At 44.9% G+C, this 25,587-nt stretch overlaps 1 long non-coding RNA gene across 1 annotated transcript in view; it reads right to left on the bottom strand.

The window, feature by feature from the left end:
• LOC142255357 (uncharacterized) overlaps positions 1–22,494 on the bottom strand; it is a 43,048-nt gene extending 20,554 nt beyond the window's left edge. The window contains exon 1 of the long non-coding RNA XR_012727412.1: positions 22,426–22,494. This is a non-coding gene — a long non-coding RNA (uncharacterized LOC142255357). The remainder of the gene's footprint in view (positions 1–22,425) is intronic.
• Between the last annotated feature and the right edge of the window lie 3,093 nt (positions 22,495–25,587).

Here is a 25,587-nt window from a genome sequence, read left to right as displayed (position 1 = left end):
TCCTTATGAGTCAAGAAAGTGGGTACAGCCAAAGGGGGGGACGGGTTTATGATGTCCTATTTATGTTTTTAATATTATTTTTCGACTTGTCCTTACGAATTGAGAAAGTGGGTGCAGCCAAAGAGGGGGAAGGTTTATGATGTCCTATTTATTTTGTTATTATTATTACATTTCGACTTGTCCTTATGAATTGTGAAAGTGGGTGCAGCCAAAGGGGGGACGGGTTTATGATGGTCTATTTATTTTTTTTATTATTACTACATTTTGACTTGTCCTTATGAGTCAGGAAGGTGGGTGCAGCCAAAGGGGGATGGGTTTATGATGTCCTATTTATTTGTTTTATTATTGCTTTTCGACTTGTCCTTATGAGTCAGGAAAGTGGGTGCAGCCAAAGGGGAGATGGGTTGATGATGTCCTATTTATTGTTTTAGAATTACATTTTGACTTGTCCTTACGAATTGGGAAAGTGGGTGCAGCCAAAGGGGGACTGGTTTATCATGTCCTATTTATGTGTTTTATTATTACATTTCAATTTGTCCTTATGAGTCGGGAAAGTGGGTGTAGCCAAAGGGGATGGGTTTATGATGTTCTATTTATTTTTTTATTACATTTCAACTTGTGTTTATGAGTCAAGAAAGTGGGTGCAGCTAAAAGGGGGATGGGTTTATGATGTCCCTATTGGATGTTTAAAGAGAAACTTATCAGGATTGTACACCCAAAACTAATGCATTTATGCTGATTAAATCATTACCTTTTTTTATAAAAATGCATTTTGTTGTTTTAGAGAAATCCATAGTTAAAATTATGTGTGCCTGCTTCTCAGTTCTCCTGCCTCTTTGCATCTTTTTCTCACTGTAACATTAGTAATCTGACTCACTGATGGATTCTCAGTTAACTCATTCTGCAGTGGGCAGTGGGCAGTACATTCCAGAGGCTATAGAAGACATAACTGCATTTCATTCATTTTTTGATGAAATACAATTATCACATTGATTATTAGCTATTGTCATGGGTGACTGACAGTCATGTGGTTTCTGGCAATAGAAGGTCACAGCGTTTGGCTGAGCAAAATGCTCCCTGACTTTCTATTGTTTCTGCTGTTAATATTCATTGTAATAGGTAGCTTTCCTACTGGCTTTTCATCTCTCACTTTTGGACCAAATAGGAGCTCACCTTCCACCCAGCTGCTGATCATCAGTATTCTCTTGGTGCTTAAATACACCCATCTTCCCTGGACTGATGCTGGTGATATCGTTCAGTTCATTCAAGCTTTGGCTGCAAGCAGGTGGCTTGCTCGCATCTGTAGTACCATGGCTAAAGCTTTGCTGAATTTCTGAGTCATCTATAGATAAGTTGTTTATGCTTTTCCCCCTGTGTGTCCTCCTTGTGTCTTCTATAGTTGTTTAGTGTGGTTGACGAATAGCTCATCCCATCCATTCCCTATTCAGGGTCTAGCACTAAGGATTCCTAGGGTCAGGTATCCGGCTCGGCGCATAGGTGGGGAACCACCGTAGATAGGTTCCACACCTATGCGCTGAGTCGGATACCTGACCCTAGATATGCTTAGTACTGGGCCCTAAATAGGGAATGGGTGGGATGAACGTCAACCCCACCAAACAACTATAGAACACACAAGGAGGACACACAGGGGGTAAAGCGTGAACTACTATCATTAGATGACTCAAGTAGACGTTCATTAAAGTAACAGCAATGATACCACAGAGGGGTACAAGCCACCTGCTTGCAACCTCAGCTTTGAAAAAACTGGAAACATCACTAGTACCAGTCCAAAGGAAGGGGTATTTAAACACCAAGAGCATACTGATGATCAGCAGCTTGGTGGAAGGCGAGCTCCTGCTGGGTCCAAAAGGGGGGAGATGAATCCAGCAGGAAAGATACCTATACCAATGAATCCTGACAGCAGGAACAATGGAAAGTCAGGGAGCATTCTGTGCAGCCAAACACTGTGACCTTCTATGGCCAGAAACCACATGACTGTCTGCCACACACCCGTGACACTTGGCTTCTGCAAAGAGAGTGCTGTCAATCACCATAATCGAAGGTGCAGAGGATTTGTTTTTTTAGGGTGTAAAATGGTGTACTGAACGTTGTTGGACAGGAGCCCTGAAAACCGCCTGTTTTCTGATGACATCTGCAGCACTTCCTTTGATTAGCCGGCCTGGTGTGATGTCATCTTGCATTGATGACATCAAGCAAGGATGGCTAATCAAAGGAAGATGTGCAGATGTCATCAGAAAACTGGAGCTTTTTAGGGCCCCTCTCAAACGGTCACAAATTACCGATGTAAATATGAAACATATACAGCTGCATACTGAAATGCTAACAATGAATAAGGGAACTCTGGAATTGCATTGCTGCTGTAGGAATATCGGAAAAAAAGAGATGTTTAGTGTATGTATTGGCCAATGCATGTGAGCCCGATAACCAAAAGCAAGGTAATCTCTGTATATCGGGAACATACCTGATATACAGGAGTCTAGCTGCCCAGACATGGAGGTTTTAACCCAGATAGTGGCATTCTGCCCAGACATGGAGGGTTTTTTTACCCACATAGTTGCATTTCAGGTTAGGTTCCCTATCTACAGAGATTACTTTGCCATTGGTTATCGGCCTCACATGCATTGGCCTATACATAAGCTAAACATCTCTTTTTTTTTTCAAATATTTCTATAGCAGTAATGCAATACCAGAGTTCACTTATTCATTGTTAGCATTCTAGAGTGCAGCTGTATATGTTTCATAGTTATAATGTGTTTTCAGCTAGCTCCTGTTCACACCTTGGATGTGCGGGTCAGTTTTTTTTGTATATTTGTAGTACAAATTACCAAAGTGGCTGACGGACCCGGTCCGGCAAATCAATTTTCACCAACTCAAATTATTATAAACCAATTACCGTATTTTTCACTTTATAAGACGCACTGGATTATAAGACGCACCCCAAATTTACAGATAAAAAAGGTAAAAAAAAATAAAAATGGGGTCATCCAAGAGCTCCATCTGCGCACGTGCTGTCTCCCGGTGCCATCATTTGAAACTGGGACCGCGGACGCACTGGGAAACCTGCCGCACAGCCGCCCACCCGCACAGAGAGGCAGCCGGCACCGACAGGCGTGCCGCCCGCACGCAGGTGCAGGTACCCAGCTGCCGCCCGAACACAGGTACCCGACTGCTGCCCACACACAGGCACCTGGCTGCCACCCGCATGCAGCCACAGGCACTCGGCCGCCCGAACGCACCAGATCGCTGCACAGACAGGCCCCCCAGGTAAAGCTATATTCGGATTTTAAGACGCACCCCTCATTTTCCTCTCAAATTTTTGGGAGGAAAGGTGCATCTTATAATCCAAAAAATACGGTATATATAATTTAATATAATTCTGTAATATTTGGGCATGGGCTAAGAAGTCTGTCTCATAGCGGTCCTACAAAATATCTTCAGGTATACGGTTTTCGGAACCCATAAATTTGCGGTAATCGGGATTCGTCGTTGACTTTATCTGCTGACTTACACATTCTGTATAAAATCTATATGTTCCCAGACTCGTCTTAATGGCTCTCAGGATTGAATTATAGGTATTATCAGTCGGCTTATGGTAAGAAACTAGAGCCCCTCAATATCTTCTAGGAAAAAAAAAATTAGGACAATTTGTTATGATCGTGAAAAATTAACACGAGCTGTGACATTATTAAAAATAGACGCTCTTCTAAAGTATTCCGTTGAATTCGGCGTCATTTTTCTTCCGCGTGAAAATTTGTCAAAAGGTATCACTGGAGAATAATGAAATAAGCCTGGAAATAGTGGCTTCATTTAATTCTCTTCGAGGAGATGGAGGAAAACGAGGAAGATGCAATGGGGCTTTGGGGATTCAATCTAAACATAAACACCAGAGATTTATTTCACTTCGTCTCCACATTTAGACAAACTTTACTAACAATTTATCACAACTACTTAGATTGTACTTTGCATTTAAGAAGAACAAGGTGTACTTAATCTTGATGACATCTTGAACGTTGCATAAGTAGAAAAAAAATAAAAGTAAATTGCCTTTATTACTGTATATTCCACCCTCACCGTGTAAGAAGACTACCGGGGGCTCCCTGATAAAGAGTAAGGGTGGCCTACTTACAAGTCAACCAGTTTATTATGAACTAATGCTACGTTGACATCATGGGAGAAGTTCTATTCTTAAGCGTCCTGGCGATAAAAGACACAACCGATGGACCAATGCCCACTTCCGTTTTTGAGACTGGTTATGATAACATATTCCTGGGATTTTTGCCAAGTTTTCGGAGCAAAATCACAATGGAAGATCAAAGTTTTTGAAACGTTTTGAGATTTTGGAACTTTTTTTCCGCTTAGTTCCTGTTACAAAAACTCTCAAATCCTCAAAAAAACTTGGGTGTTTTCTGCTCCAAAGTCTCAGCAAAAAAGACTCAGGGTGCACTTACCCTTATATCTCTCCTTCTTGCCCGATTTAGTTATGACCACATATTCATGGCTGTGTGCATAAAAAGTCAGTTTCAGCTTAAAAAATCCTCAAAAAAACGATGGAGTTTCCACTTCAAAAACTCAGCAAAAAGACTCAGTATGTACATACCCTTATACCGCTGCTTCTTGCCCGATTCAGTTAGGACCACACATTCATGGCAGTGTACGTACAGAGAGTTTTGCCAAGTTTTTGGAGCAAAAACGCAATGGAAGCTCAAAGTTTTTGAAAACTTTTGAGATTTTGGAACTTTTTTCCGCTTAGTTCCTGTTACAAAAAACCTCTCAAATCCTAAAAAAGAAAACTTGAGTGTTTTCCGCTCCAAAAACTCAGCAAAAAGACTCAGTATGTACATACCCTATACCGCTCCTTATTGCCCGATTCAGTTAGGACCACACAATCATGGCAGTGTACGTACAGAGAGTTTTGCCATGTTTTCAGAGGAAAAATGCAAGCTCAAAGTTTTTGAAAACTTTTGAGATTTTGCAACTTTTTTTCCGCTTAGTTCCTGCTACAAAAAACTCTCAAATCCTCAAAAAACCTTGGGTGCTTTCTGCTCCAAAGTGTCAGCAAAAAGACTCAGTGTGCACATACCCTTATACCTCTCCTTCTTGCCCAATTCTCTTAGGACCACACATTCATGGCAGTGTACGTACAGAGAAGTTTGCCAAGTTTTCGGAGCAGAAATGCAACGGAAACTCAAAGTTTTTGAAAAGTTATGAGATTTCGGAACTTTTTTTCTGCTTAGTTTCTCTTACAAAAAAACTTTCAAATCCTCAAAAAAAACGTAGGTGTTTTCCGCTCCAAAAACATAGCAAGAAGATTCAGTGTGTACATACCCTTATACCTCTCTTTCTTGCTCAATTCTGTTAGGACCACACATTCATGGCAGTGTACCTACAGAGACGTTTGCCAAGTTTTCAGAGCAAAAACGCAACGGAAGCTCAAATTTTTTGAAAACTTTTGAGATTTTGGAACTTTTTTTCCGCTTAGTTCCTGTTAGAAAAAACTCTCAAATCCACAAAAAACCTTGGGTGTTTTCTGCTCCAAAGTCTCAGCAAAAAGACTCAGTGTGCACTTACCCTTATTCTTCTCCTTCTTGCCCGATTTATTTATGACCACATATTTATGGCTGTGTGCATAAAAAGTCAATTTCAGCTCAAAAAATCCTCAAAAAAACTTGGGAGTTTCCGCTCCAAAAACACAACAAAAAGACTCAGTGTGCACATAACCTTATTCCTCTCCTAGTTGCCCAATTCAGTTATGACCACACATTCATGGCTGTGTGCACACAAAGATTTTTGACAAGTTTTCGGAACAAAAATGCAACGGAAGCTCAAAGTTTTTGAAAGGTTTTGACATTTTGGAACTTTTTTCTGCTTAGTTTCTGTTACAAAAAAACTCTGAAATTCTCAAAAAAAGTGGGTGCTTTCTGCTCTAAAAACCTCAGCAAAAAGACTCACATTGCACAGACCCTTATACCTTTCCTTCTAGCCCAATTCAGTTAGGACCACACATTGATGGCTGTCTGCACACAGAGATTTTTTTCCAAGTTTTCGGAGTAGAAACCAAACGGAAGCTCAAACTTTTTAAACAGTTTTGAGATTTTGGAGCAGTTTTTTCCGCTTAGTTTCTGTTAAACTCTATGTGCACAAAGTCAGTTTTTGCGTAGAAAAAAGACTTAAAAAAACTTGGGAGTTTCCGCTCCAAAAACACAACAATAAGACTCAGAGTGCGCATAGCCTTATTCCTCTCCTTCTTTCCCAATTCAGTTATGACCATACATTCATGGCTGTGTGCACACAGAGTCTTTTGCCAAGTTTTTGGAGCAGAAATGCAACGGAAGCTCAAAGTTTTTGAAAGGTTTTGAGATTTTGGAACTTTTTTTCTCCTTAGTTTCTGTTACAAAAAACTCTCAAATCCTCAAAAAAAATGGGTATTTTCCGCTCTAAAAACCTCAGCAAAAAGACTCACATTGCACAGACCCTTATACCTCTCCTTCTAGCCCAATTCAGTTAGGGCCACACATTGTTGGCTGTCTGCACACAGAGTTTTTCCAAGTTTTCGGAGTAGAAACCCAACGGAAGCTCAACATTTTTTTAACAGTTTCGAAATTTTGGATCAGTTTTTTTTCCACTTAGTTTTTGTTACAAAAAACCTCTGTGTGCACAAAGCCAATTTTTCACCAAAAAATCCTCAAAAAACTTGAGAGTTTATTAAGTTTGTATGAATACTATAAGTAGTAAAAACATGACAACTGACCATATTCTTCTATAGGAAATGCTGGCTTTTTTCCTAGTTAAAGAGACCATCTAATTGCAGGCATATAGCACAGTAGGTTACATCTCATTACCTAATTACATTCAAAGCTTCATTGGTCACATCTCCAAAAGTCTCTTGCCAGTTTTCAGCACTTAAAGATTATCAGGACTTGACATTAAGTCATAAATAAATACGGGACAAAATGAAAAACTATATCTCACCAAATGCTCGGGAGCTAGCAATTTAATTTTGGTTAATAGACAGATATAAATAATAACTAAATGTACATATTTTTTAATAATTTTGACCAGCATGGAAATTTATGAAAGTTTGTCCTAAGGAATGAGTCAGAGTGACTTTGAAACGCGTTGACAATAAACCACTGATTTAAAAATTGTCCTGGATCTTCATTGAAATCCAAAGTACAGATTGTGTCTGCTTCACTTGGATCATTTCACCAACAAACAACAGTTCGTGTTCTGGAAGATGGACCACTTTTCCATGAGTGGAGACTGGAGCCACGAGCAAACAATGGCTCTTGGTCTGGAGGATGGAACCCCTTTCCGTGAGTGGAGCGTTATCAACAAGCAATTACTTTTGATCTGGAGGATGGCACTCCTCTCCATAAGATAGGAACCGCCAAAGAGTGCTCTAAATCTGGAAGATTGGAACCCATTTTAATGAGTGAAGAGCTGCTAATAGGCACTGCCTCTAGATCGGGAGAATGGAATCCTCCATGAGTGGAAAGCCACCAAGAAACAATAGTTCTTGATCAAGAGGATGGAATCACTTTCAATGAGTGGTGAATTACCAACAAGCAATGGCTCTTGATAGGGAGAATAAGACCCTTCTTCATGACTGAAGAGCCACCAACGAGCATTGGCTCTCAATAGGGAGAATGGACTCCTGCTCAATGAGTAGAGAGCCACCAATAAACATCGGCTCTTGATAGGAAGAGTGGAGCCCTGCTCAATGAGTAGAGAGCCACCAACAAGCATTGATACTCGATTGGGAGAGTGGAGCCCTGTTCATCGAGTAAAGAGCCACCATCAAGCATGGAGTCTTGATAGGGAGAGTGGGGCCCTTCTCAAGGAGAAGAGAGCCACCAAAAAGCAATGGCTCTTGATCTGGAAGATGTGACCCCTCTCCAGGAGTGGAGAGTCAACAACAAGCAGTGGCTCTCAAACTGGAGGCTTGGACTCCTCTCCACGACTGAGGAGCCACCAAAAAGCAATGGCTCTCAATTTGGAAGATGGGATTCTTCTCCATGAGTAGAGAGCAACCAGCAAACAATGGCTCTCAATATTGAGGATGGGATCCCTTTCCATGAGTGGAGAGCCAACATGAAGCAGTGGCTCTCAAACTGGAGGCTGGGACTTCTCGCTATGAGTGAGGAGCCACCAAAAATCAATGGCTCTCAATCTGGAAGATGAGATTCTTCTCCATGAGTATAAAGCAACCAAAAAACAATGACTGTCGATCTTGAGGATGGAATCCCTTTCCATGAGTAGAGACCCAACAAGAAGCAACATTTCTCAAACTGGAGGCTTGGACTCCTCTCTATGAGTGAGGAGCCACCAAAAATCAATGGCTCTCAATCTGGAAGATGGGATCCTTCTCCATGAGTAGAGAGTAACTAACAATCAATAGATCTTGATCTTGAGGATGGGGTCCCTTTCCATGAGTTGAGAGCCACCAACAAGCATTGGCTTTCAATCTGAAGGATGGGACCCCTTTCCATTGGTGGAGACTTAACAAAAAGCAATGGCTCTCAATTTGGAAGATGGCATTCTTATCCATGAGTAGAGAACAACCAACAAAACCTGAGGATGGGACCTCTTTCTATGAATTGAGACTTACCAACAAGCAATGGCGCTCGATCTTTAGGATGAGACTGCTTTCCATGAACGGAGACATACCAACAAGCAATGGCTCTCGATCTTTACGATGAGACCTCTTTCCATGAGAGGAAACTTACCAACAAGCAATTGCTCTCGATCTTTAGGATGAGATCTCCTTCCATGAATGGAGACTTACCAACAAGCAATGGCTCTCAATTTTTAAGATGAGACCTCTTTCCATGAGTGGAGACTTACCAATAAGCAATGGATCTTGATCTTTAGGATGAGACCGCTTTCCATGAATGGAGACATACCAACAAGCAATGGCTCTCGATCTTTAGGATGAGACCTCTTTCCATGAGAGGAGATTTACCAACAAGCAATGGCTCTCGATCTTTAGGATGAGATCTCCTTCCATGAATGGAGACTTACCAACAAGCAATAGCTCTCAATCTTTAAGATGAGACCTCCTTCCATGAGTGGAGACTAACAAATAAGCATTGGCTCTCAATTTGGACAATGGAACCCTTTTCCTTGAGTAGAGAGCCACCAACAAGCTTTGGCTCTTGAATGAGACAATGAAACCATTCTCAATGAGTGATGAGCCACCAACAAGCATCGGCTCTCTATTGAGAAAATGGAACCCACTAACAAGCAATGGCTCTTCGATCTTGAGGATTAAGATAGTCTATATAATATTTAGATGACCATTCCTCTGAATAGCACCATCTCATATTAAAGTTTCTACAATATCACCCATTTACTTTTCCAATATGGAAGGAGAATGGCATGGTCTTCTTTTGCTCTGCAAAATAGCGCCATCCTTCTCCTCTGGCAGTGCCTGGTACGGCAGCTCTGCTTCAATCACTATGATATAATGCTGAAATTTCATATCAATCATGAAAAATAAAATTCCATGTGCTTGTCCCATCTGTGACGCCATCTTGCATTAAGCATTAATAAACCAAACACTTAAGGTTTGAAGGAAATTAATTAGATTATTTTCCATTGCAAAAAGAAAAATCCCATTTTTTTCTAACCTTCAAGTCAATTGAAAGATGGATCCTAATGTGCGTGATGCTCTGAATTAATCCAGACATTGGGAGCAATCAGTGGACGATGTAATCCCGGGGATTTTAAATATGGATATTGCAATTTTCCTCCTGTCGTACATTTTAAACATTGATATTGAAATTTCAACAAGTGCCATGATACAATAAGCAGAGCGCGCTTACTCCCGGATTAAACATGACAGGCCGTGAGTGGCAAACCATCAGCGGCCCCATTGAGGAGAGTGCTCCGGTGTAATGCACTAATGACAGCCTCACTTAGAGTCACAGGAGCGCACAGCCATCATTACGTGTCCTCCAAGTATGTGTGTGATAATTAATTGTCAGTGTATGCACGAGAGCCGAGAGATTACAGCAAAGCACAAACTGTATCCCATATAATTATTACACCGGGGAATATAGGAGGTTCCCTATATACATCAATACCGCGTGTATAGGAAATGAGTGGGAGTGATTATACATAGCGACACCAACATGACAGCCATACTAAGTCCATGTGTCACAGGCACAGTATCTAGGATATCCAAGCTTCTCTATGCGCTGTCAGTCCGGGGTGACCGGAGGTAGATTAAGCAGAAAAAAAGGATAAAAATGCCATAAAAGATACGGAAAACGTGAGATGAGAAAGTGTACTGAAATCTAAATGTGGAAGAATCACTGGAATTAGGCTAATTGCTTTATTATGATTTAGGGTATCTCTAGGTAGATAGATAGATAGATAGATAGATAGATAGATGGATAGAGGGATATATAGATAGATAGATAGAGGGATAGATAGATAGAGGGATAGATAGATAGATAGATAGATAGATAGATAGATAGATAGATAGACAGATAGATAGATAAATAGATAGAAGGGTGGATAAATGGAAGGATGGATATATAGATGGATCCTGTTTTTTTGTTTTTCAATAGGTGGAAATTGAAATGTTCCTGAACCTAAATGCATAATGAATGTGTCCCTCCTGCCCTTTATGGAAATTGTGCTTATACAACAGGGAAGGGAGCAGAGTAGTCAATAAATGGCAAATCCGATACTTCCAGAGGCACGAGAGAGCAATGCAAACCAACACTGATGTTCAACTTCGAACTGGAGCCCTCTTAAATGCATCTGACAGCTCAGCCGCTTCCCTTCCTCTGTGTGTATGAAGCCAGAGTACATTTCATTCAGTAAAATAAGCTCACTCTAGAGGTGGATTGTCCTGTTATTCGCCTGCAGATGATACAATTACTGACCATTTTCCATGTATTCTATATCATTTAAGTATGTTTGTGCTAAAGATGGGATTTCCAGGGTGGGAGAAAAATAACTGAAAAGAAATACCTCACACGGGAAGACTTCACAACCAATTTATGTTGAGGACTTAGCCTTACAGTGACTTAATCCAATGTACTTCTTGTTAAAATATTCATGTCCCCTCTATGAAAACAAAATAGACCAGAAATGTACAGCTAATAATTAAAAGAGCAATCCCGAGAAGAGGAGGTAGTGCTCCCGTCATGAATACACCGGACTCTTAAACTGAGTGTCTGTCGCGCCCAGGGATATGGGGTACTCGGTCCCGGGCAGTGTCTCTCTTGGGGATGTCACGGTGGTGGCCGTTGCCCAGTTCCGTGCCCTGGGCCCTTTTTGTCATGGGATGTACTTACAGGGGATTTAGGTTACTGTTCATACTTGCGGTGTTGCGGCTATATATATATATGGAGCCGCCGCTGCAGAATGTCACTACTGGGGCTGGTGTTATTTGCAGCCTGGATGGTCGACCCTCCACAAGCAGGGCCGAGTCCCAGAGGATGGGTGTTGTGATGGGTATCGGAAGAGAGTAGTCCACACAGAGGTATAGTGCAACTGGCTTTTACTCACTGCTGGTAGGTGGTAACAGGTTACCTGAGGCCGGCCGGTTTCACCTTCAGGTCCCCTTCGTCCCAATGCCAGTTCAGTACTCTGGTACCTTCTTCCACTGCGTAAAAGGCAGAAAGTGTATCCAGCTCACTTGTTATTAGAGTCCATACTCCCCTCCAAGGTGCACGAGCCCTGCCGGTCAGTCCATACCGGTGTGTGTAACAGAAGATTAGGAAAGAAAGGAATGGGCCCAGCACCAATTCAATAAAATATAAAAAAATTTCTTTTATTGGTATCCAGTTAAAATAATGTCGGGGAACTCACTCTACAAAAATATGTATAGCAGGAGAAACTTTACACGTTTCGGATGAGAAAATTATCTAAAATCAGAAGAGTCCTTAGTCAGAGACCTGTCTCTGGTAAATGGGTTCCCGTGGCGTAGAGCAACTGGGGGTCCCCATCTCCCATCTGGTGGTTTGCCCACTTCTGTCCGCCTGACGGTAGCGTGAACTCTGTGGGGTTGGAGTCTCTGGTCCTGTCCCCGGTTCTCCCTTTTCTACTGAGTCTTCCGATTTATAGGGTCAGCGAGGTCCTTGATGGTCCTCTCGCTGTGTAGGGTGTTAACAGGTTGGTTTGAAGCTCTTTCCTGTCCTAGGGTCCTGTACCTCGTCAGTGCGTAGTTCAGGTAGTACTCCATCGAACTCCACCGGCAACTACTCTCCTGGGTACCAGGTTACCGTTTCCCTGAGTCATGGCGTTGCTTCCCTTCCACCTTCACTCCTTTACTGCTGTCAACAAACTGACTACTCTCCACAGTCTGCCCCTCCCACCTGGTCAACTAGTGGACTGGTTTGGCTCCACCACTAGGCGGCCATCCATTGGTCTGACCCTAGGTAAGTACCATTGTATGGGGGATTGTTGGGGGAAAACTGGTATTACCTGGGTTTTTGGTTTTACCGGCACTGGTCTCCCAGGGACCTAGAGGGTAGGCCCTGCATCCTTGTGGGGATGCAGAACCTTGTAGCACCCTGATGGCTTCTGGGGCGCTACATGTCCATCAAGTGTCACTGATTTTTCCCGTACACGACCTGTCACGGAGGTGTCACGGCCGGCTGACAATTCAATGGCAGCAAGTGTTAGAAAATCCCAGAGATCGGCAGCACGTGTTGGGAGGATGGATGGCCCCAACAGTACTCACTGGAGCGGTCGGTAGTTTAGAAATTTAGTTCAATCGCACTCATTCATGCCTTCGGGCATTGGTACCGATTGAGTCCAGTGACATATTATCCCCATGGTGATCACATACATGTTCGGCAAGCTATATATTGTCTACCAATTAATTTAGTTTGCTGGTGGTGCCACTAACAGTTATTGACATACGAGGTTTTCCTCCCGTGCTGTTGGTAAGGGGTGAACGCTTGTTTCGTACCCCTGTACTTTGAAATATGTTGACGCCATGAATACATGAACCAATTGGCCTCAACATTTTTTCTGGTTTTTATTGGTGTTGGGATCACTATATTTATGGTATTTTTAATATACCCAATTAAAGGTTAAGTTTTATTTTCACATGTTGCTATATCTGCATTAACTGTACATGTTGGAATTTTTCTTTGATACCTACTGGTTTAGAATTTGCTATATTTAGTTTAGAAATTTCTGTAAAAAATACCATCAGTAGGTTTTGCAACTATAAGGTTGCAAAGGTTTTGAAACAGCTCACTGGTTTTATCTGTCATGAGATGTTTTTTGTGTGACACCTTGGCAATGAGACATTGGTTGAATCAGCTAACATTAATTTTCACTAAGTGGCAGGATTGCTTTCTAATTACTGATAGATTTCAGCTGATATCATGCCTTTTGCCATCTCTCTTTCTTCATGTGTTGAATACCTTTTCTTGTATCATTTTTATTATTATACATAAGTAAATTTATAGACATCTATGGTTTGATTTCTTTGTCTGTGTGGATTGGATGAGTTGTTACTGACATCTGGTGAGAAAGTCGAGTCTATAGCACCTTTAGAAATATATTTACTTAGAAAATTGGGGACGTGTTCAATACTTTTATCAAATGAATATAGAGGGTTCCTTATTTTAATTGGCATTTTTGAACAAAAAAGGGATCAACGCTACCACAGTAAGCATCAGATACTAGAAATATATAGAGTCACAGCAAAAAACAACAGAAAAAAAGTAGAAAAATGACTCCAATGGGAAGACTTGTTGGTTTTATTGGACTGATGGGTTAAAGTGAATATTCATTTTTACAAACTCTGCTCTCAGGAGCTCAGGTCATTATTTTGTAAGGTTACTAAAGAAGATTATGTTCAACATCGAGCACAGCCTTTCTGCCTCGTTCCCCAGGGAATTGAACAATCAATTTCATAAAGGTCCAAGAGAAATATCACACATCGTATAAGTGGGGTGAAGTGTTCTCGAGATGATAAGAAGAAAAGGTTGTCGAGAGTCAAGCAAATGCTATGGCTCAGATATTAAAGCACTAATTATGCTGATAATGGAGTAATGTGACAAGTGTGGCTTCTTTCCATACTTCTGGCAGTTCAGCGGCAATCAGGTGGCAATACCGAATGATGATGTAATTCTAAAGGATGGGAAGAGAAGGATGTGCGTGTTAAGGTCACCGAGGGGCGGCGAGCGTCCGGGAGTGGACCCACAGGGCTGTACACCGGACTCCCCTGGAGGAGCTAACCTCCCTATACAGTGATTGTCAGGATCAGCCCCAGGGGGCCTAAATGCATGGCAGCCAGGACCAGTGGTATTGGCTCAGACGGACTGGAGAGTCTCTATAGTCCGATAATGATTTGCTCAGATGTGGCTTGGAGGTGGTAACTCAGACGTGGTAGCTCGGAGGTGGTGATTCAGATGTGGTAGCACGAAGGTGATGGCTCAGATGTGGTGTCACAGAGGTAATGGCTTAGACGTAGTGGCACAGACATAGTGGTAGAAAATAGGCTCTAGGAAAAGATACAGGCTAACGGGTCCAAGGAGCTGGTATAAGGACACGACACGCAGAACTAGACACAGTTAAAGGTATGGGACATGAGAACTAGCAACGCACTATGGATAGGCAACGTTGCTCAGGCATATCCCCTAACCAGAGAATGCCTTAAATAATCACAAAGTGATTGCTGACCTCAGGGGTCATTTCCGGGTAATAGGACGCCGGCCCTTCAAGAAAGGGACATGGCTACTCGCACCCTTTGAGTACTCACAAAAAGCCTGCATGTGGCCTGGAAGCAGGAAGAGGCAGTGGCAGGCCCCGAGACAGGAACAGGACACCAGCGACCACTGGACAGGTGAGGAGAACGCCGCCCCTGCTGAGCCATAGGAGCGGGAGCCTGCTGGGATGCCGCACCAGGAACAGGGATGGGCACTACTGTATGATGGGTAATCTAGTCTATAACTTCAAGGAATATTTCTATCCCATAAAGTGATGGTATAACACTTGGACAAGTTATGATCAATGGTAGTAGAAACAAGCCTAGAGAAGAAAGGTGACCCATAGTGATGAGCGAGTACTAAAAAGCTCGGGTGCTCGAAGCTCGGGCCGAGCCTCCCAAGATACTCGTGTACTCGGGCCGAGCAACGAGCCCAATGTTATCCTATGGGAGACCCGAGTATTTTTGTGAAATGACCTCCCGGCAGCATGGAGAAACCCTAAAAATGTCACAAAAGTCTCAGAAGAGTGCTCAAATGACATGGCAACAGCATGGGGAAGACCCCTTGAAGCATTTATCACTGAAAAGTCACAGCTGTGAACAATTTTGTCCGCGTTTTACGCCATTTTTACGGACTCACCAGAAAACCTTCCAAAATGACCCCAAAATGATTTTTCATGGCGGAAATGTTAAGGGCACATACCCAATAGTGAGATAGAGCTGGTGTATGTTACTTTTTGAGATTAATACATGAAAGATTTTACGTGAAAACATTGTGTGGCACTCCGATGTCCCTGAGAAGAGACGTACATGAAGGCCTCTTGAGTCTAATGTGCCCATTTTGAGGAAGTGAGTCTTTGTAGTATTTTCCTTTGCCAGGGCAGTCCAAAATTGTGAGGTTCACCAATGCCCCTGCATACAGACGTGCATGAGGGCCTGTAAACCTGAAGTGCCCATTGTAAGGAAGTGGGTCTATTGTAGTATAGCCCTTAGGCAGGGCAGCCAAAAATTGGGAGGCTCCACGTTGTCCCTGGGTAGAGACGTGCATGAGGGCCTCAAAACATTAAGTGTCCATTGTCAGGAAGTGGGTGTATTATAGTATAGCCCTTAGGCAGGGCAGCCAAAAATTGGGAGGCTCCACATTGTCCCTGGATAGAGACGTGCATGATGGCCTGTAAACCTGAAGTGCCCATTGTAAGGAAGTGTGTCTATTGTAGTATAGCCCTTAGGCAGGGCAGCCAAAAATTGGGAGGCTCCACATTGTCCCTGGATAGAGACGTGCATGATGGCCTGTAAACCTGAAGTGCCCATTGTAAGGAAGTGGGTCTATTGTAGTATAGCCCTTAGGCAGCGCAGCCAAAAATTGGGAGGCTCCACATTGTCCCTGGATAGAGACGTGCATGATGGCCTGTAAACCTGAAGTGCCCATTGTAAGGAAGTGGGTGTATTATAGTATAGCCCTTAGGCAGGGCAGCCAAAAATTGGGAGGCTCCACTTTGTCCCTGGATAGAGAGGTGCATGATGGCCTGTAAACCTGAAGTGCCCATTGTAAGGAAGTGGGTCTATTGTAGTATAGCCCTTAGGCAGGGCAGCCAAAAATTGGGAGGCTCCACATTGTCCCTGGGTAGAGACGTGCATGAGGGCCTCAAAACATTAAGTGTCCATTGTCAGGAAGTGGGTGTATTATAGTATAGCCCTTAGGCAGGGCAGCCAAAAATTGGGAGGCTCCACGTTGTCCCTGGGTAGAGACGTGCATGAGGGCCTCAAAACATTGTTCCCATTGCAAAGGAGCGGGTCTCCTGTCGTTGTAATGTCCATTCTGCAAAGAATGGGCGAAAAAATTTACCACTGGGGGTATACCTGAAACAAAGGCCTAAGTATTGCAATTTGTAACGGTCATCATCATGGTGGCGCATGAGGAGAAGGAGGAGCAGTCCAGCGATTATCCAAAGTCCAGAAGTGTGTACCCATGGGTGAGTGGAGGTACATGGCAAACTTTAAATTCCGCTCTCATTTGCTGGTGGTGTGGTGAAGTTTGGCCCAATCCAACCCTTGTTCATCTTGATCAGAGTCAGCCTGTCAGCATTTTCAGTTGACAGGCGGGTGCGTTTATCTGTAATGATTCCACCTGCGGCACTAAAAACACGCTCTGACAAAACGCTAGCAGCAGGGCAGGCCAGGACTTCCAAGGCGTAGAGAGCCAATTCATGCCACGTGTCCAGCTTGGATACCCAATAATTGTAAGGCACAGAGGAATGTCGGAGTACAGTTGTTCGATCTGCAAGGTCACTTCAGCATCTGGGCAAACTTAGGATTTCTTGTGGCACTACCCCGCACCTCAGGGGCTGTGGTACGTGAGGGGCTGAGAAAACTGTCCCACATCTTAAAGACTGTTCCCCTACCTCTGGCGGATTGGACTTGTGCCTCTCTCGGCTGTACGCCTCGGTTGTCCACTGATTCCTGACCTATGCCGCTAGCGTTTTGTGAGGGGAATACTTTGCCTACTTCCGTGACTATGGCCTTCCGGAACTGCTGCATTTTGGTTGACCTCTCCTCCACGGGAATAAGAGACAAAAAGTTCTCCTTGTAGCGTGGGTCTAACAGTGTTACCAACCAGTAATGATTGTCGGCCAAGATGTTCTTAACGCGAGGGTCACGAGACAGGCAGCTTACCATAAAGTCAGCCATGTGCGCCAGACTCTTAACAGCCAGGACTTCAGTAGCCTGACCAACAAGATGACTGAACATGCTGTCCTCCTCCTCCTCCTCCTCATCTACCCTGTCCTCTGGCCAGCCACGCTGAACCGAGGATATGACTGGTGTGCATGTCATATCCTCAATTTGGCCGGAGAGTTGCTCCATGTCTTCATCCTCCTCCTCGTCATAGTCCTCCACTGCACGTTGTGATGAGACGAGGCTGGGCTGTGTGTTATCACCCACACCCACTACTGTTTCTTGCTGCAACTCATCGCGCTCCGCCTGCAATGCATCATGTTTGTTTTTCAGCAGAGACCGTTTTAGAAGGCAGAGTAGCGGTATGGTGACGCTAATAATGGCGTCATCACCACTCACCATCTTGGTGGAGTCCTCAAAGTTTTGGAGGATGGTACATAGGTCTGACATCCATCTCCACTCCTCAGGTGTTATGTGTGGAGTTTGACCCATTTCCCGACGGCTTAGGTGATGCAGGTACTCAACAACTGCCCTCTTCTGCTCACATATCCTGACCAACATGTGCAGAGTTGAATTCCAACGCGTGGGGACATCACACACCAGTCTGTGAGCCGGAAGATGCAAACTGCGCTGAAAGCCGGCAAGGCCGGCTGAAGCAGTAGGTGACTTTCGAAAATGTGCAGACAGGCGGCGAACTTTTACCAGCAGATCAGACAGCTCTGGGTATGACTTTAGAAACCGCTGAACCACGAGGTTGAGCACATGGGCCACGCATGGAACATGTGTCAGCTGGCCTCGCCTCAAAGCCGCCACCAGGTTCCGGCCATTGTCACACACGACCTTTCCTGGCTTTAGGTTCAGAGGTGTGAGCCAGTGATCTGCCTGCTGTTTCAGATCTGTCCACAGCTCTTCTGCATTGTGGGGTTTGTCACCTATGCAGATTAGCTTCAGCACAGCCTGTTGCCGCTTCGCCGAGGCAGTGCTGTAGTGCTTCCAGCTTGTGACTGGTGTGGAGCGTACAGTGGATGAGGATGCGCAGGAGGAGGAGGAGGCTGAAGAGCATGACATTCCGGAGCTGTAGAGTGTGGGTGAAACACTGACTGAGGTAGGGCCTGCAAACCTTGGTGTGGGAAGGACGTGTTCCGTCCCTCGCTCAGACTGGGTCCCAGCTTCCACAATATTAACCCAGTGTGCCGTCAACGAGATGTAGCGGCCTTGCCCACAAGCACTTGTCCACGTGTCTGTGGTTAGGTGGACCTTGGGTGAAACAGCGTTGTTCAGGGCACGTGTGATGTTTTGTGACACGTGGTTATGCAACGCGGGGACGGCACACCGGGAGAAATAGTGGCGGCTGGGGACCGAGTAACGTGGGACAGCTGCCGCCATCAGGTCACGGAATGCTTCTGTCTCCACCAGCCTAAAAGGCAACATTTCCAGCGCAAGCAGTCGCGAAATGTTAGCATTTAGAACTGTGGCATGTGGGGTGTTGGCAGTGTATTTGCGCCTGCGTTCAAAGGTTTGCTGAATGGATAACTGAACGCTGCGCTGGGACAAGGACGTGCTTGATGATGGTGTTCTTTCTGCGTAGGCAACTGCAGGTGCAGGAGTGGAGGAGGCTTGTTCGCAGGCAGCATGGACAGGGGATTGGCTCGCATGCACAACCAGCGAAGACGTAGCAGTGACATCAGCAAGCACTGCTCCTCGACTCTGTTGTACTTCCCACAAAGTCGGGTGCTTGGCTGACATGTGCCTGATCATGCTGGTGGTGGTCAGGCTGCTAGTTTTGGTACCCCTGCTGATGCTGGCACGGCAGGTGTTGCAAATGGCCTTTTTTGAATCATCTGGATCCAACTTAAAAAACTGCCAGACTCGGGAAGACCTAACATTTGTACAAGCACCTTGTGTCGTCGTGTTGTTCCGGGGAACGGTTGCCTGACTTCTGCCTGGGGCCACCACCCTGCTTCTTACTGCCTGTTGTGATGCTACGCCTCCCTCCCCCTGTGCACTGCTGTCCTCGCTCTGCATATCCTCCTGCCAGGTTGGGTCAGTTACTGGATCATCCACCACGTCGTCTTCCTCTTCCGCACCCTGCTCCTCCTCCTGACTTCCTGACAATTGTGTCTCATCATCGTCCACCACTTGTTGAGACACGTTGCCAACTTCGTGAGAACGTGGCTGCTCAAATATTTGGCCATCTGTACAGACGATCTCCTCATGACCCACTTCAATATGAGCTGGCGAGAGGCCAGAATGTGTGAATGGAAACGTGAACAGCTCTTCCGAGTGTCCAAGTGTGGGATCATTAATGTCCGAGGAGGACGTGTACTCAGCCTGGTGGTAGGAAGGAGGATCAGGTTCAGAAATGTGCGGTGCAGTATCACGGCTACTGACACTTGACCGTGTGGAAGACAGAGTGTTTGTGGTGGTGCCAATCTGACTGGAAGCATTATCTGCTATCTAACTAACAACCTGTTGACACTGGTCTTGGTTCAAGAGCGGTGTACTGCTGCGGTCCCCAAGAATTTGGGACAGGACGTGCGAGCGACTAGATGTGGCCCTTTGTTGTGGCGAAATTAGAGCTTGCCCACGACCTCGGCCTCTGCCTGCACCACCATCACGTCCACTTCCTTGTTCCTTGCCAATGCCCTTGCGCATTTTGCAATGCTGTGCACTGCTGACGTGTATATTCACTACTTGTGCGTTATATCAAAGTTTGTGGAAATTGCACACAAGTGCACCTGTACGCTGCCACCAACAGGCACACACGTGCGGTTTTAAAAACCAAGCACGGACGCAATAAGAACCTAACAGGTTTTTTTGGGGAGCGACAATTACAGACAAGTCAGACACTATCTGGACTGTTTTACACTGTGTACACCAGCCCCAGATATGATGAAGGCTGGTATACGGTCACCACTACCCTGCCTGGCTGCCTGCCTGTATACTGGTACAATAGTCCTGACAAGGACTCTTCTGGTCACTAGCCTGTATTCAGACCTGGCTATACCCTGCCTGTATATAGCAACAATAGTCCTGAGAAGGACTCTGCTACTGTACTCCGACCTGGCTATACCCTGCCTGCCTGTATACAACTAGAATAGTCCTGAGAAGGACTTTTGGTCACACTGTTTGCAGCCCTGCAACTGAAAAAGCTATAAAGGGCCGCAAAGCTTTCCCTGAATCAGCGACACTCTCCCTGCACTGACTGTCTGGATAGCTGTGAGCAGAGCACAGCGCGCCGGCCGGTATAAAGGCTCGGTCACGCTGTGCAGGCCGGCCAATCACTGCAATTCCACAACTAACAGGGCTGTGGCATTGCAGTGGTCTGCCAGCCAATCCCTGCATGAGGGCTGGCTCTCAAAAGAGCGCCAACATGCAGAAATGAAGACCACGAGTACAGCACGAGTATCGCGAGATTACTCGGTCCCCGCCGAGCAGCCCGAGTACAGCGATACTCGTGCGAGTACCGAGTAGTTACAAGCATGCTCGCTCATCACTAGTGACCCAGTTGCATTTCTGGCCACTCAGTTGTGCCGGGAACTAGAGCTGGATCATTACCGGATCTGTTGGGATCTCAGAGCTCATAACCACAGTTTATCATACAGTGGGGGCATCCTCCAGTCATTTGTCCAGACTACAAGACCCAAGGCCCCTTTGCAATTTTTTCTTGAAATCTGTCAGTTGCTATACATATAAAACCTTTTATTACCCGGAGAAATTTACTCTGTTCTCATGACTCTGCCAACGTTTTTCTTTTGTTCCTAAGCCTCTTCATTCCGGAGATAGGAACAAATGCACAAACAGGATGCAGAAAACCCCACTAATAAAGATGGCGGTAACAGGTGCAAAACACTGATTGTGCATTTGTTCCCATGGCCTGGGCAGATAAACAATGTTGCACTTTGTTTCTGTGAATTTTTTGAGGAAAATTTTATTCCTCTTTTTGTAGTTTAGTTTTTAAATTTAGTTAGGAACCCACAATACATGAGGACCCTTGACGTTGGATTGTGAGCTTCCATATCAACTAATTCCTTTTTTATATATATATATATATATATATATATATTTTATTTTTTTTTGCACTTATATCTTTACACAGGATACAGCCAAGCCCATTAATGTGGGCCTTGAAAACTAGGGTTCCTAATCCCTGAACTGGGCCCCCTAAGTGAGGATGGTGGGTATGAGCACTTGTCAACACCCCTAACCTTAGGGGAGACAAAAGGAAACAATACAGGGGAAACACAAATGCTACCATCTGAGCCCAGTTAAAAAGACAAACACTTTTCTTAGGAGAAGTTACCACAGAAGTCTCTGGAAAAACAAGAGGAGATAAACGCAACCAGGACCAACTGTAAACCACACACAAACCACCCCAGGGTGAGGTTTATAAAGGAAGTCAGAGGCCGGCAACAGAGAGGAGAAACTGACAGTTTCTCAGGGTCCTAGAGTCCGCTGCTGCAATAATCAGATAACAACACATGCTGCCAATCTCTGGAATTTTCTAACACTCACTGCCACTGGATTGTCAGCTGGCCATCACACCTCTGTGAGGCCACCCTTGACACATCCATGACACCTCTTATGTCTGCATGTCTTTACAGCCAACTAGGTGGGGTCTACAAGAAGACTCTCATTGAGAAAAATTGAAGATTACGCCAACTTGCCTTAAAAGACTAGATTTATACACAGTGAAGTGGAGGCCATATCTCATGAATTGAGAGGCGCAGGAACAAAAGAAAAATAATGTTGGATTCAGGATACCAGTGGTGTTTACAAAAAGTAAAAAGAAATCATATTTTTAGAAAGTAACAGCAATGATTCCTGTATGCTTCTACGGAAACAGCTTTTGGATAGTGGGGCACTAGTAGGGCACTTGGACAGGCATTGTCAGCAATGAGTTTTTGAGAATCTTCACATTCTAAGAAGAAGATGGTAGTGTCACCCAACAAAAGATTAGAAATACGAGTCTTTTATATTTGGACCCTGTCTCTTAATACTGTATCATCAAAATTCTATTTCTTTGGATTATGGGTTTGGATACATACATTGTTCCCCCCGGTTGCCCCTGTTCTTTGGTCCTGTTTGCTCAGTGTCTCCGTCTCACCAGTGTCTTCTGTTGGAGTGATGTATTTCACCGCCTGCTCTGCACACTGGTGCACGGGTGCCAGTTTTATTGCTTAACAAACATTTTCATGGCTGCGTCGTAATTCATATCTCGGTGATTTACAGCGTGCGCTCCACACAGCCGGTTCACTCCGTCACTCTGGATGCCATTCGAAGCTTTACTTTGAACTTGAATTCTATTTAAAGGAAAACTTCACTCTAAAATGGAATTTTTCCAACAGGTTCCAGTTGAAATCAACATCGAAAGTTGAGTAACTTTGTTAATACTTTGCACTACTTTTTTATTACATTGCCTGTGGATTCGAATAATGTTGGCTTTTAGATTCCAGAGAACAATGCATTGTTGGAGCTGTATTGTTAATTTTACTATTAATGCCGAGCTGTAAGGGGTACTTTGCACACTACAATATCGCAGGTGCGATGTCGGTGGGGTCAAATTGAAAGTGACGCACATCCAACGTCGCTGTCAATATCGTAGTGTGTAAAGTATTTTTGATACGATTAACGAGCGCAAAAGCATCGTAATCGTATCATTGGTGTAGCGTCGGTCATTTCCATAATTTGGAAATGACCGATGTTACGATGTTGTTCCTCGTTCCAGCCGCAGCACACATCGCTGTGTATGAAGCCGCAGGAGCGAGGAACATCTCCTACCTGCGTCCTGCGGCTCACGCCGGCTATGCGGAAGGAGGGAGGTGGGCGGGATGTTTACATCCCGCTCATCTCCGCCCCTCCGCTTCTATTGGCCGCCTGCCGTGTGATGTCGCTATGATGCCGCACGACCCGCCCCCTTAATAAGGAGGCGGGTCGCCGGCCAGAGCGATGTCGCAGGGCAGGTGAGTGCATGTGAAGCTGGCGTAGCGATAAAGTTCGCTACGCCAGCTATCACCATGATATCGCTGCTGCGACGGGGGCGGGGACTATCGCGCTCGGCATCGCAAGCATCGGCTTGCGATGTCGTAGTGTGCAGAGTGCCCCTACGGGTATGGACGCAAGAAGTTTTTTCATGAGTCTTTAAAGTGGGTCTTCTCCAAAAAAATCTAAATAAATCAGTCAAGATATGCCAGTGTCATATAAAGACAACAAAAATGACGCCTCGCGAAAACACTACCGGTGTCTTCCTGAAGCGTCTTCTCCTTCAAAAATGATGTGGGTATGAAAGACTATAAGATGCCATGTGCACGCACCTTTTTGAGAGTCTAATTCCGGTTTTGAAAAACATTGTGCACACCTGAAACCAAGTCTTTTAACTGAGTTTTCGGGGCAGTCACTGAGCAGAATCTCAAGTTTTTAAGGAGTTTTGCATTTTTTGAGGAGGATTTGAAGAGTTTCCTCCATTTTTGAGGAGGATTTGAAGATTTATCTCTCAGTTTCCTCTATATTTCTGCCCTAAAAAGTCCTTGAAAAACTCCATATACACATAGCCACCAACCAGATTCACGCAAAACAGAAAAACATAATAGTGCCGGAACCATTTTATTCTTTGGTGAAGAAGGAGCAGGCTCACGTGACATAGCATGGCTTCACTGGTTTCTTTTTAAAGGGAACCTGTCACCAGTTTTTTGGCCTATAAGCTGCGGCCACCACCACTGGGCTCTGATATACAACATTCTAATATGCTGTATATAAGAGCCCAGGCCGCTATGTAGAACATGAACACTTTATAATACTCACCTAACGGTCGCACTATGGTGGAGTTGGGCCATATGGGCGTCTCCATTGTCCGGTGCCGGCGTCGCCTCTTTCGGCCATCTTCGTCCTCCTTCTGAAGCTTGTGTGCATGATGCATCCTACATCATACACACTCGCTGGTCCCGTGCAGGCAAACTACAATACTTTGATCTGCCTTGTTCAGGGCAGATCAAAGTGCGCCTGTGCAGGACCTCAATACCGGCCTGTGTGTATGACGTCATACACACAGGCTTCAGAAGGAGGAAGACCAAGATGGCTGAAAGAGGAGTCGCCGGTCCCAGAGAACGGCGCCACCCATCTGACTGTTGTGCACCGGAACGACCTTCTAGGTGAGTATTATAAAGTGTTTTTTATGTTTTAAACAGTGGCCTGGGCTCTTATATACATTTAGGTACATATAAAGGTTCCCTTTAATGCTTTGCAGATATCACATCACATGGACAAGTGCAGCCTTTCAGGGTTGACTATCACAGGCACTATAAAAGCAGCGGCCACTTTAGAATTTTATAGCGTAGGGAGAGGTGGTCAGAGCGCAGAGCTATTCATTACACATAGGGATAGAAATGCCTAGGTCTAGATCTGAGTGTGGTATACTTCTGCAACACTGAAGAACATAGATAATGGTAGTCTCAGTCTGTGAATAATAATAACTCACAAATTCATGTGCCAGACTATGGTACTGCTACTGGGTCTGCTGTTGCTCTCCCTACACTGCTAGCCATCTTCTTGCCCCATTGTGACGCCCTGGCCTATCAGGTTGTCACAGGCTATTGTGCAATCTGCCCTTCTGTGCAATATCCACCTGTTCCTTGGTTAAGGGTCCCTAACCATTGATGTTGCCATGAACAAGCTAATCAAAATCATAGGGACACTCTGCACCACACCCACCAGACACACTAGTAGACGGCCTGAGTGGAATAGGGTCGCCCACTTGGGGGGTTGGTTGAAGGGGAGGTCAGAAGTGTCAGGAGCAGTTCAGTGTAGTGTTGGAGGTGACAGAGAGAAGAGGTCAGGAGCTGAGCTCCTTGGGGCTACTAGGTGGCAGACGGTCTGGGCCTGGTAGGAGCTGGACCCTGGTCGCAGGGGATCGTGACAAGGGGCACGGACTGTCGAGAAGGACAGCCGGCAGCCTTGTGCCATCACCGGACAGGGGCCAGGGCATGACGGGGTACGTGGACCCTATGTCAGGGAGTAGCTTCAGGTGTCCTGACAATTTACCTGACGAGGATGGAGCCTTCAAGATCCATTATCCACCCGCTCCAAAATCAGGGTATTTGCGCAATGAGGGGGTTAGGACTTTTCACACATATACGGTCCAGAAAATCCCAAGCGTGAACCCTGAGAGCAGGCTCCTCCAGTTAGCCACACTGGGGAGCGGGACCCAATTAGTT

Source organism: Anomaloglossus baeobatrachus, chromosome 10 (assembly GCF_048569485.1).
Source record: "Anomaloglossus baeobatrachus isolate aAnoBae1 chromosome 10, aAnoBae1.hap1, whole genome shotgun sequence".
NCBI classification, from domain to species: Eukaryota; Metazoa; Chordata; class Amphibia; order Anura; family Aromobatidae; genus Anomaloglossus; species Anomaloglossus baeobatrachus.
The sequence above is the reverse complement of the archived record's forward strand: the minus strand, read 5'-3'. Positions and strand labels throughout refer to the sequence as shown.